We start from the raw sequence: 11725 nt of genomic DNA, 5'->3' as shown, positions 1-11725 counted from the left end.
TGATAATATTAATAGAATTACGTAATGCCACTAACCTATTATTACTGTTATTAAACAGACATCAACACCTGTAAGCAAATTTTTTTTACACATAATTTCTTAGAATACATAAAAATGCGTGGCTTGTAATAAAGACTAATCAAATATCATCTTATTTCATCAGTGCTGCGGCAGAGAATGAAATGTAAGCATAAGAAACACAACAACTGTGATAAAAATATATAAATAAAACTTGAAATTAACTGAATATGTAAAAGTTCACGTCACACCTTTCACCACGTGACGGCACACCGGTTGCGGAACACTGGTATACTGCATCAAACCCGAAATTTCATCCCACTTAGCAGCCAGGTGCAAAATTTAATAATTAAATTAAAAAACGAAGCTGTTCTATTTTTGTATTCGCTTGTTTTGCGATGTTTATTAATGATTATTCTTTATATTTTTAAAACATTTATTTTAGTAATATGCTAACAATTACCGAATTATATCGTACTATTATATTGCGATTATTGTAAATTAATTACTAAATAATTTGTTTCTAGAGTGGGCTGTTAGGCACATTCTGTAATTAGATTTAATAATTACGATATATTTTAATAATTTTTATTCATTGTCGTGGTATTCCTTGTAGTGTCGTTTACGTATGATGTTCTTGCCTTTAGATTCTTTGCTATAATGTAAAGTCTAAGTTTATTGCATAAAAGCAAATGAAAGTGATTAAATAGAACAATAAACTGCAAGATGTTATAAATGCACGAATTTCAATTGTTTTTTATTTGTAATAATTAACAATAATTCATTGTTCTCAATATTCAAGTTTTTCCATATTATTAATTAATTAATTTAAACTCAGAAACGTAACTTTGAAGAGTCTGTTTGCTCCCACTCCAATAAGTAATTAACTTTTTCTATTTTGAACATGAAATCTAATACATTCATCTGAAATTACAAGCGAACTCGATGTCAATCAGTGAAACTTGAGATAATTTACAGCCAGTTGAAATTTTGAATGTTTATTTTTTGCATTTTTCAAATCAAATTACCTGGAAACAACTATAAAAAAATCGCATTTTTTCAAACCATGAGTATTTTATACAATTATTAATATTAAAAAAATGCAGAAATTCTAATCATTAAATATGATAGCTTATTACCAACAAAATTTCGCAAATATATAATTATCTTATATAAAAAGTTAACAGAAATTACTGAAATTTTTACATACATTTTTAAATTGTGTAACTTTAAAAGGTAATTGCAAAAATAAAAGCAAATATATATATATATATACACTTAACAGAAACGTTAAACTTGAGTTAAAATTCGACAACTTATATTCGAATTAGCGAACAATTTATATTTATTTTACCTGCCTTTTGTTTGTTTGTTTTGCTTAAGTTATGGCAATGCAGCACTTGGCCGATCTGCTTAGGGGGATGCCTTTAAGGGAAACTGCCCCATATTTAGGCGTTACAGACTTGAAGAGAACTCGGAAAACTCCACGTGGCCAGCCCTCCCGAGCAAGTATTCGGGGAACAAAGACTGCTTGGCCACTGGTGGGCCATTTATCTTTTAACAATACAAGTAAATATATCGTTTAATGTGATTCCAATGGAATATACATATAGAAAATTAAGCAATTTTTTCTTAAAAAGTCAGAATTGCTAAAGGTGTGTAATGTGTTTACGCTAATTCCACGTTAAGTTATATAAATATGATCAAACTGTTTTTATTCAAATAAGTTAGATTAATCAATCAAATTTGATTAGTATACTCTTCACTAACATTTAGCATTATATTAGTGAACTTAAGGAACATTAATTACATTATTAGCTAAAACATATAAAAATTAAATATTTCATAAATTTTTTTTAAGTTGTAAAAGAGTGCCAAAAATGTTATCATGTTTCCTAATTTTTAACATAAAAAGTGAAAAGCAAGTGTTTGATAAAAAATAGCTGTCTACCTTTATATGTTTTTCACTCACAACTTATATAAAGTAGTCTATTTCAAAAGGTCCTAACCAATCTCACAACGCTATTTTCGTTTTGGTATTCGTAATGGTTCAACATAAATCTGGGGAGAACAATTACCATACATGTCTATGATAAAACTCTCTTAAAACAGTTGCAAAAGTGTTGTTAAAGAACTTTGTCGTCATCCGAAGCCATTACTATTACATTTATGCAATGAATTACGAGAAAAGTTAGAGCCAGGACTGGATTTAACAATAAAGCATTTATTATTAAAATTAATATGTTTATGTTAATTCTTTTTATTTTGTATGATTGACTTGTAAAATTGTAAAATATTAATAAGGGACCACACGCAGAGTTTCAAGGGCCTAGAAATACCCAAATTCCACCCTGACTAGAGCCGAAGTGTTTATAGAAATTGAGCTAGATGTAAATAATAATTAAACAAAATCACTGAATAAATCATATACACAAATTTATATCATTAGTTCCATATGAAAAGTAAAAAGAATTCGTTACTAAATGTTATAATTATTATCGTTACTATAAAAAAATAAAAACTATGGGTTATACAGTTAAAATTTATACGTATGTTGCAACTGGCTTTATTTCATTTTTATACTTACATACTGAAAACAAATTTCAATTGTAAAAAAAAAAAAAATTGGACATTAGTAGTAGAAGTTGCAATTTGTCCCTAGCACCCACTGTAAAATTGCATAAGTTTTATCATTATAACTTATTATTGTCACAAAAAATTAAATATTATATACAAACACAAGTGTACTTGTGTACTTACTAAGTACATGCATTTAATTGATTTGGTCTGAATTAAATATCCAAATGATACTACTATTCCATCATCAATTCCTGGAAATATCTAAGGTCAATATTTATATTTAGCTTGGCTTTGAAACAATATTTATTTCTAATATTCTTTTCCTAGATTAAATATCAAAATATTACTAAAAGAACATTAAACATAAATTATAATAAATACTTACTTCAACGTGTTATATTCCACGTTGAGAACCACGTGTTAAACCACAGCCTACAATAAAAACAATCTAGTCATTTACTCTGAACACGTGTGTCGATGCCTGAGGCGGTTTGCACGTTTTTTTCACTAGCAGCGTTGATGACTGGACTATTCGGTCAAGTGATCAGTACTAATACTATTGTAAAGGTATGGTTGTTATGATAGTATTTTCGAAATTTAAAATTTTAAAAATGTATATGTTACAGTCAAAACCCGTTTTTAGTTAGAACGCGTTTTAACTAGTTGAAACTAGTTTATACTGAATGTCTTTGTTAAAACCCGTTTTGTCTAGTTGAAATTAGTTTATACTGAATGTCTTTGTTAAAACCCGTTTTGTCTAGTTAAAACTAGTTTTAACTCAAATTCATTTTTGACTAGCAGTAAATTCTAGTTTTAACTAGACAAAACCGGTTTTGTCTAGTTAATTTACTGCTGTACATGTTTTGACTTTAGATAAAACTAGTTTTAACTTTTAACATTAGTTAAAACTAATTTTAGCTACATAAATATGTTTGGGGGAAATAAAGTTATGTATAGTGATTCGGCGGAAGATGCCTAACATTTTGCTTATGAAGAGAATTACAGCGCTAATTTGAGTTTAGGAGCCTCTAATGAAAATATCATATTCTGGAGTATGTCTTTCAAATAAAAGTTTGGAGTTTATTTTAAAAAATTCTATACTGTGTTTGCAATGACGACTTTTTCACTGTCTGGCATTTTAAGCATCTCACCCCAAGTATCTGGGTGAGATGCCAAATGCCATTAGGGTAAGATAACAAATATAATTGCTTAAAATTAATTTTTGAATTTCTTAACCAAATTTAATTTATTGCATNAAAGTCAATCATCCGAAAGAATTCCAGTCGGCAAATTTAAATTTTCGCCAGTGCTGTGGCGCTGTAATCTTTGGCTTTGTCTTGGGCTACTCAAATATTTTACATTTTTGATACTAAATTAACTTCTCAAGTACAGTTTTTTATTGTTTTTATATTTTTCAATATATTTATTTTGTTCGTACAAAATAAAAAAATAATTATTAACGATAAAATAGTCTTCGTTAGGCTTAACATCGACGAAAATTCAACGCGAAGCGACACGGAACGAAGAAAAATTCAACGTGGGATAGGTTAATATATTTTTTTCGTACATAATCGATTATCCGAAATATCGATTTTTCCGAACAACCCCAGTCCCCAATTGATTCGGATAATTAACGCTCTACTGTATATAAAGAATTAAAACGCATGATTCAATTAATTTTAATTAATTAAATTAAACAGTCGTTACCTTAAATTATTTATTTACAGTATTGGCAATTATTGTATATTATTTGCGTTAAGTGTTAATTTATAACAAAATGCTTCTATCAAAATAAATCAATTAAACTTGTGTCATTATTAGAAGTAAACACGCAAATCTTTCTAACAATGCTGAAAATTCTTGCAGTTTATTAATGCATCTAAATTAATGCAGTATTTTGTTTCTTATAACTATATACTATAGATAACGTGAAAAAGTGTTCTATGTATGGCTATTCTTTTTCTAAGTAGTTTACACAATACAAAATATCTGACATGTTTTCAAACTATAGAATATAACACATTATTACGTGAACACTAGACTAATATCTCGTTGAAAAAAAATTTTAGCAAAAGGATGCATGTATTAAAATTATTAATACAGTATCTCTAACTTTCGTAATAATAAATGAAATTTTTTCTGTAATTTCAGAAATTCCGATGAAATTAAAGATAATTGACCCTATTTAGAACCTAGTCCAAAGTGGAAAGTCTGTACAGCTGGAGTTTAAAAGTATTCAAGTTTTTCATGAAATATTCTAATATTCGAGTATTTGGCCAACTGTGTTTGTAACAAATACATTTTATCTTTCGATTTTGAGAATTCTTGCGACCACATTGACATATTGATATTGTTCATCTCAATTGGTCAGCTGCGAGCTTTAAGTTAGAATTGCAGGCTTTAAACTGCAGCACTAAGATAACACATGACCTGCAATCCAAATTATGTTAGTAGTTTTGGGGGACTGTATCACTGAAAGAAAAAACATTACATTCACCGTTTTAAACAGACAGTAAGCTTTTCACTTTATATCGTCTAGTTTTGTGTTAAAAGCATTGTTTTTTCATTTGTTGGAACATATTGTTTGTCAGTCACTAGCGTAATAACAGTGAAAATACCGTATTTCTGCACTAAATTTACCGGTATAAAAAGTTTCATTTATGAGTTTCATTCATAAACATATAATTTATAGAACTTTCAGCAGAGCATCTTTTATTTCGTAGAACACCGGTCAATTGAATTAGAGAAGAGAAAAACGAATACAATCCACTCACCATCTGAAAATAGTTAAGTATAATAAATATTACAGCACAGAAAAGTACTTTTTTTATTTATGATTATGACATAATTTTATACATTATCATGAATATTTCATCCATAATAAAATTAATTATTTAAGAAAGTGGAAATTAATTTTTTAAATATATTTTTAAACTCATTTTATTGTCTCATCTGTATGAAAGTATTGTAAAGTCCTTATTTGTTTCTTTGTTGTCTGTTGCCCTAGCTTCACGCCCTGTATATCTAGGTATACCAGGGAACATAAAAAAATCTTTTGGAAATTTGGCAAATATTTGAAGAATTCAACGAAAAATAAAAAGAGTTTTTCCCTCATACTTACTGTTTTTTCGTCTACCAAACTTGCTTCTATATATATGTATTGCTCTTTTCTTACGTCTTGATATAATCTTTCGTATGGTAATCGCAATAGCTGGAGTAACATTCTTGACTAGATCAGTAGTTGGGTCGTGGGTGTTAAGAATTTTTACGATTAGAAAAATCCATAAATATTTAAATTTTAAAATTTAAAGGATTTACAGTATATCCGATATAAAATTGTACAAGTACAGTACATCTGTTTAATATAAGTAGTAAATAATGGAAAAATTTACAGTTTACAATTCTACATTGATCAAATTTTATACTTCTATATTATAAAATGAATTTCCTGTATGAGAAAGAATATTATAATGATTCTTATTTCCTAGTTCTGAGAATTAAGTACTTTTATTTATTAGTACTGTACTAGATTACATTACGTGTTTTTCTTTACTAAGTAGTTTCACAAAGTAAATACAGTAGAGCGTCGATTATCCGAAAGTCGATCATCCGAAACGTCAATTATCCGAAAGAATTCCGGTCGGCAAATTTAAATTTTCGCCAGTGCTGTGGCGCTGTAATCTTTGGCTTTGTCTTGGGCTACTCAAATATTTTACATTTTTGATACTAAATTAACTTCTCAAGTACAGTTTTTTATTGTTTTTATATTTTTCAATATATTTATTTTGTTCGTACAAAATAAAAAAATAATTATTAACGATAAAATAGTCTTCGTTAGGCTTAACATCGACGAAAATTCAACGCGAAGCGACACGGAACGAAGAAAAATTCAACGTGGGATAGGTTAATATATTTTTTTCGTACATAATCGATTATCCGAAATATCGATTTTTCCGAACAACCCCAGTCCCCAATTGATTCGGATAATTAACGCTCTACTGTATATAAAGAATTAAAACGCATGATTCAATTAATTTTAATTAATTAAATTAAACAGTCGTTACCTTAAATTATTTATTTACAGTATTGGCAATTATTGTATATTATTTGCGTTAAGTGTTAATTTATAACAAAATGCTTCTATCAAAATAAATCAATTAAACTTGTGTCATTATTAGAAGTAAACACGCAAATCTTTCTAACAATGCTGAAAATTCTTGCAGTTTATTAATGCATCTAAATTAATGCAGTATTTTGTTTCTTATAACTATATACTATAGATAACGTGAAAAAGTGTTCTATGTATGGCTATTCTTTTTCTAAGTAGTTTACACAATACAAAATATCTGACATGTTTTCAAACTATAGAATATAACACATTATTACGTGAACACTAGACTAATATCTCGTTGAAAAAAAATTTTAGCAAAAGGATGCATGTATTAAAATTATTAATACAGTATCTCTAACTTTCGTAATAATAAATGAAATTTTTTCTGTAATTTCAGAAATTCCGATGAAATTAAAGATAATTGACCCTATTTAGAACCTAGTCCAAAGTGGAAAGTCTGTACAGCTGGAGTTTAAAAGTATTCAAGTTTTTCATGAAATATTCTAATATTCGAGTATTTGGCCAACTGTGTTTGTAACAAATACATTTTATCTTTCGATTTTGAGAATTCTTGCGACCACATTGACATATTGATATTGTTCATCTCAATTGGTCAGCTGCGAGCTTTAAGTTAGAATTGCAGGCTTTAAACTGCAGCACTAAGATAACACATGACCTGCAATCCAAATTATGTTAGTAGTTTTGGGGGACTGTATCACTGAAAGAAAAAACATTACATTCACCGTTTTAAACAGACAGTAAGCTTTTCACTTTATATCGTCTAGTTTTGTGTTAAAAGCATTGTTTTTTCATTTGTTGGAACATATTGTTTGTCAGTCACTAGCGTAATAACAGTGAAAATACCGTATTTCTGCACTAAATTTACCGGTATAAAAAGTTTCATTTATGAGTTTCATTCATAAACATATAATTTATAGAACTTTCAGCAGAGCATCTTTTATTTCGTAGAACACCGGTCAATTGAATTAGAGAAGAGAAAAACGAATACAATCCACTCACCATCTGAAAACAGTTTAAAGTATAATAAATATAACAGAACCAAAAAATATTCTTTTTATTTATGATTATTCTCAAATATTTCTTATATTATAATAAGACGTATTTACCTTTATCATAAAATTTCTTTTGACGTAAAAAAATCCCCACACGGATATACCGAAAGGTCTACCTCCGAATCTCTTCATGAAACAAATGATCTGAAATTATGCAATTATTAATAAAATCTCATAAATTAGGTTATGAACATTAAGAAATAACGTACTTTAAATCTGTATTTCGGTGTAAATATAGAAGAGTTATACTTCCCGATGTTGATAAAACTGTCGTACATCTGAAGTATATTTATAAAGAAAAAGAAAATAACAATATTTAGTTTATTCTTTAAACATTTATATCTTATAACTTGCATATTGATTACAACAATACTCACTATTGAGGTAAAACTTGATAATTCCCACGACACTATTATTGCTCCAGTGAGAAATGTCACTGCAATTATTGCAAATGCCACACGAAAAATTATGTCAACACGTACGAAGAGAGTAATATATATAAAAAAGCAAGTTTGATAGAGAAAAAAACTGTATATTAGTGGGAAAAATGCCTTCCATTTATCGTTAATTTCTTCAAATATCTGCCAAATTTCCCAGAGTTTTTCCATTAGTTGATCAATAAAAAACCTTGTTGCATTCATTGCAAACTCCAACTGAATAGAAATGTTTATCAATTTTTTTCCTAAAAGTAATAAAAAAGTAACTGAACATAAAAGTATGCAAATTATGTGAGACGCTACATAAATTAACCATAGTTCTATCCCAAAAACACAGAGCAGAGACATATTACAATTGAGATGTTCCGATTTTAATACAGAATAAATAATATACGAAGTCATTGTGAAACAAGATAAGAGAATCAAAACGTAAAAAGAAAAATAATAAATAATGTAACCTTCATATTTCTCGATAAATTCTTCTTCTTCCTTAAAATCTTTCATTAAATGATGAAAATTATTCTTTCTTCTTCGCAAAATACTGTACTGTACAGCTGTGTACAAAGAAGCATTCCATGAAACGAATATAATGTAAAATTTACTATTTTCAAATATAGAAAATATTTGAGTGCAAACACCTTCAGACGTAATTATTACCGTAAACATTAATACCATCGTCCATAAAAATATTTCTAGTAAATTCATATAAATTGTAAAAAAATTCTGATTTCTTCTTGATTTTACTTTTTGACAATCACAAGTTTCTAACATATTCAAACCAAATACTTCGGAAACGGAAATCAACGGTTGAAGTTTTGTGGCAATACAATTGCTGTATGGTGAATGCATTTTGTACGAAACAAATGTAAAGATTTTTTCGTTGTACAGTCGTTAATTGCACTAAAGTTAATCGTTGATTTCAATTATAATATAACAGAATACAGATTCGACAATATACACTGTTTACAGATTGAATAATTACAATAACGCTTTAAGTCGTTTGATCTTCACTAGAATATAAGTTGAAGTGAATACGTAAAGGAAAATATGGTTGATAGATGCAGTTGTGTTAAATCAATTGCGTGACGTTAACCAGTGTTTAATCCAATCACTGTATAGAAACTGAATTGTTACTTGGAAACAATTCGCCATTAATAAATTTCGATTTGTACACCATTTGCGATACGTTATTTNTTGATTTTTCTTTCTGACAATCGCATGTTTCGAAAATATTCAAACTAAATACTTCAAAAACAGAAATGAAAGGTCGAAGTTTTGTGGCAATGCAATTGCTGTGTGGTGAATGCATTTTGAACGAAACAAGTGCAAAGATTCTTTCGTTATGCAGTCCTGAAGTGCACTAAAGTTAATCGTTGACTTCAATTATAAAGTAACAGAATACAGATTCGGAAATATCCACAGTTTGCAAACTGAGTAATCGAGATAAATACAAAAGTAGAACAACGCTTTAAGTCGTTTTGTCTCCAGTAGAATATTCCATGAAGTGAATATGTAAACTATAAGATGGTTAGTGATTGGTTGATAGACGCAATTGTAGAAAATCAATACGGTGACGTTAACCAGTGTTTAATCCAATCACCTTATGGATTGTAGAAACTGAATTGTTGCTTGGAAACAAATCGCCATCAATAAATTTCGAATTTTATTCCATTTGCGATACGCTATTTGATTTTTGTATACGTAATTGATTATAAATTTCACTCGATATTCTTCGTGGTAGATACCTATATTTAATATTTAACATTAAATTCGATGAATGCCTCTCTATTTAATTGTTGTATTGATATTACGAGAAACAATGACTAAGCTCAACTGGCTAACGATACAAGTTCATTTATAAGAATATAGAGAACAGTTACATTCTACATTCGCATTAAAAAATATATATTTTAACTTAAACTTCAAGGAGATGTAGATATTTTCGACACAAAATAACAATGTTAGCTTGGCATCAATGTTAATAAATATTTCGAGACGAGATATATTGTATATTAAAGCATTTATAGAAGATTTGAATGACATAATCACTAAATACGATTGAGCAGAAGTATAAGTTCTTTAATTTATTTTTCGCTTATTCTCTTATATATATTTCTCTTAAATGCAATATGTTTACATCTTATTATTTTATTTAGTTATCAGCAATTGTCACATTTTCGATTAATCAGAAGAATACATTTCCATGTGTAATTTGTTAAAAAGACTAGACAATTATAATTTCGAACTTTTAATTATATGCATAGATATTTACATGCTTCCAGCATTTGCTTGGGTGATTCAGTGAATTGATGAGGAGTGGTTCAAAAAGGGTGAAAAAAACAATAGTTTTTTCCATTTTTTACCCTTCACCCCAATAACTAATATGTACATTAATTGATCTAATTATTTACAATAATGAACTAAAAATGAAAAACACAAAAAGTTGCTAGCACTTAAGGTAAAAAACAGAGGACAAACATTAAGAAAAACACTATAATAAACATTTACAAGACTGAATACAGCAATATACAATATTCACAGATTTGGTTGAAAAAAATAATTCTTTTGGTACGATTTGGGTGTGAAAGATTATTCATGCTAAATTTGCTGCCATAACATTGAATCATTTGTATAACATTAAAACAAATATACGTACAAACACATTTGCACTTTTATATATTATAGAAAAATACGTAATTACTTTATATATAATAGAAAGTACAGAACAGTTTTAATTAAAATTTAAGTTTTTCCTTATCATTAAATTTACCTGTTTCGAAAAAAAATTTAAATTAAATAATTAGTTTTGCCATTAATAAATATATATTTATTAATATTCATAATTTGGAAATTCTCAAACGATTATTTAAAGATTTCAAACGAATCATCAATCACATAATTTGGATTGGAATCATTACATTCATGCCAGAAATAATTTAAGGCGAATGAAACACATTTCTGTTTCACAAGGAATTTCTGTTCCGAGATTTATGTGAATGAAATCGAGTTTGATAAATTACCAGTAACACGTGTACAATTAAGTTACTCTGATAAATATTTTGATGTGTAAATATAATAAACAGTTATGTTCTGCATAAAATAATGTTCTTGTATAAATTAATTGTTAAAATCTTTTATAATCCGCTAAACTATGGTATAAAGTACTACAAAATAATTTTATTTTATACTAGCTGCAAGGACCCGCTTCGCTGGGTTTTTAAAAAGTAACGATAGTGAAGATTAAGATAATTACATTATAGCCAATGTTACCCGTTTTCACAGAATGCAAGAATTAGGTTCCCCGTTTCCAGACTAATTAGAGACCTGGTCCTGATTCTATTTCTGAACGTCTCCTGTTCACGTACAGTCAAACGAACTCTTTTCAACGTTTCTGGAACGTTTACAATCGTTCTATAATCGAACCAATATTCGAATTTTATGTTCGAATTTAATTCGAACAAATTCGAACAAAACATTCGAAATAGAAAGCCACTTTCAACCACTTT

The sequence above is a fragment of the Centruroides sculpturatus genome, unplaced genomic scaffold (assembly GCF_000671375.1).
Source record: "Centruroides sculpturatus isolate CEXI.00-Female unplaced genomic scaffold, Cexi_2.0 scaffold1823, whole genome shotgun sequence".
Taxonomy (NCBI): Eukaryota; Metazoa; Arthropoda; class Arachnida; order Scorpiones; family Buthidae; genus Centruroides; species Centruroides sculpturatus.
Note: the sequence above shows the minus strand (reverse complement) of the source record.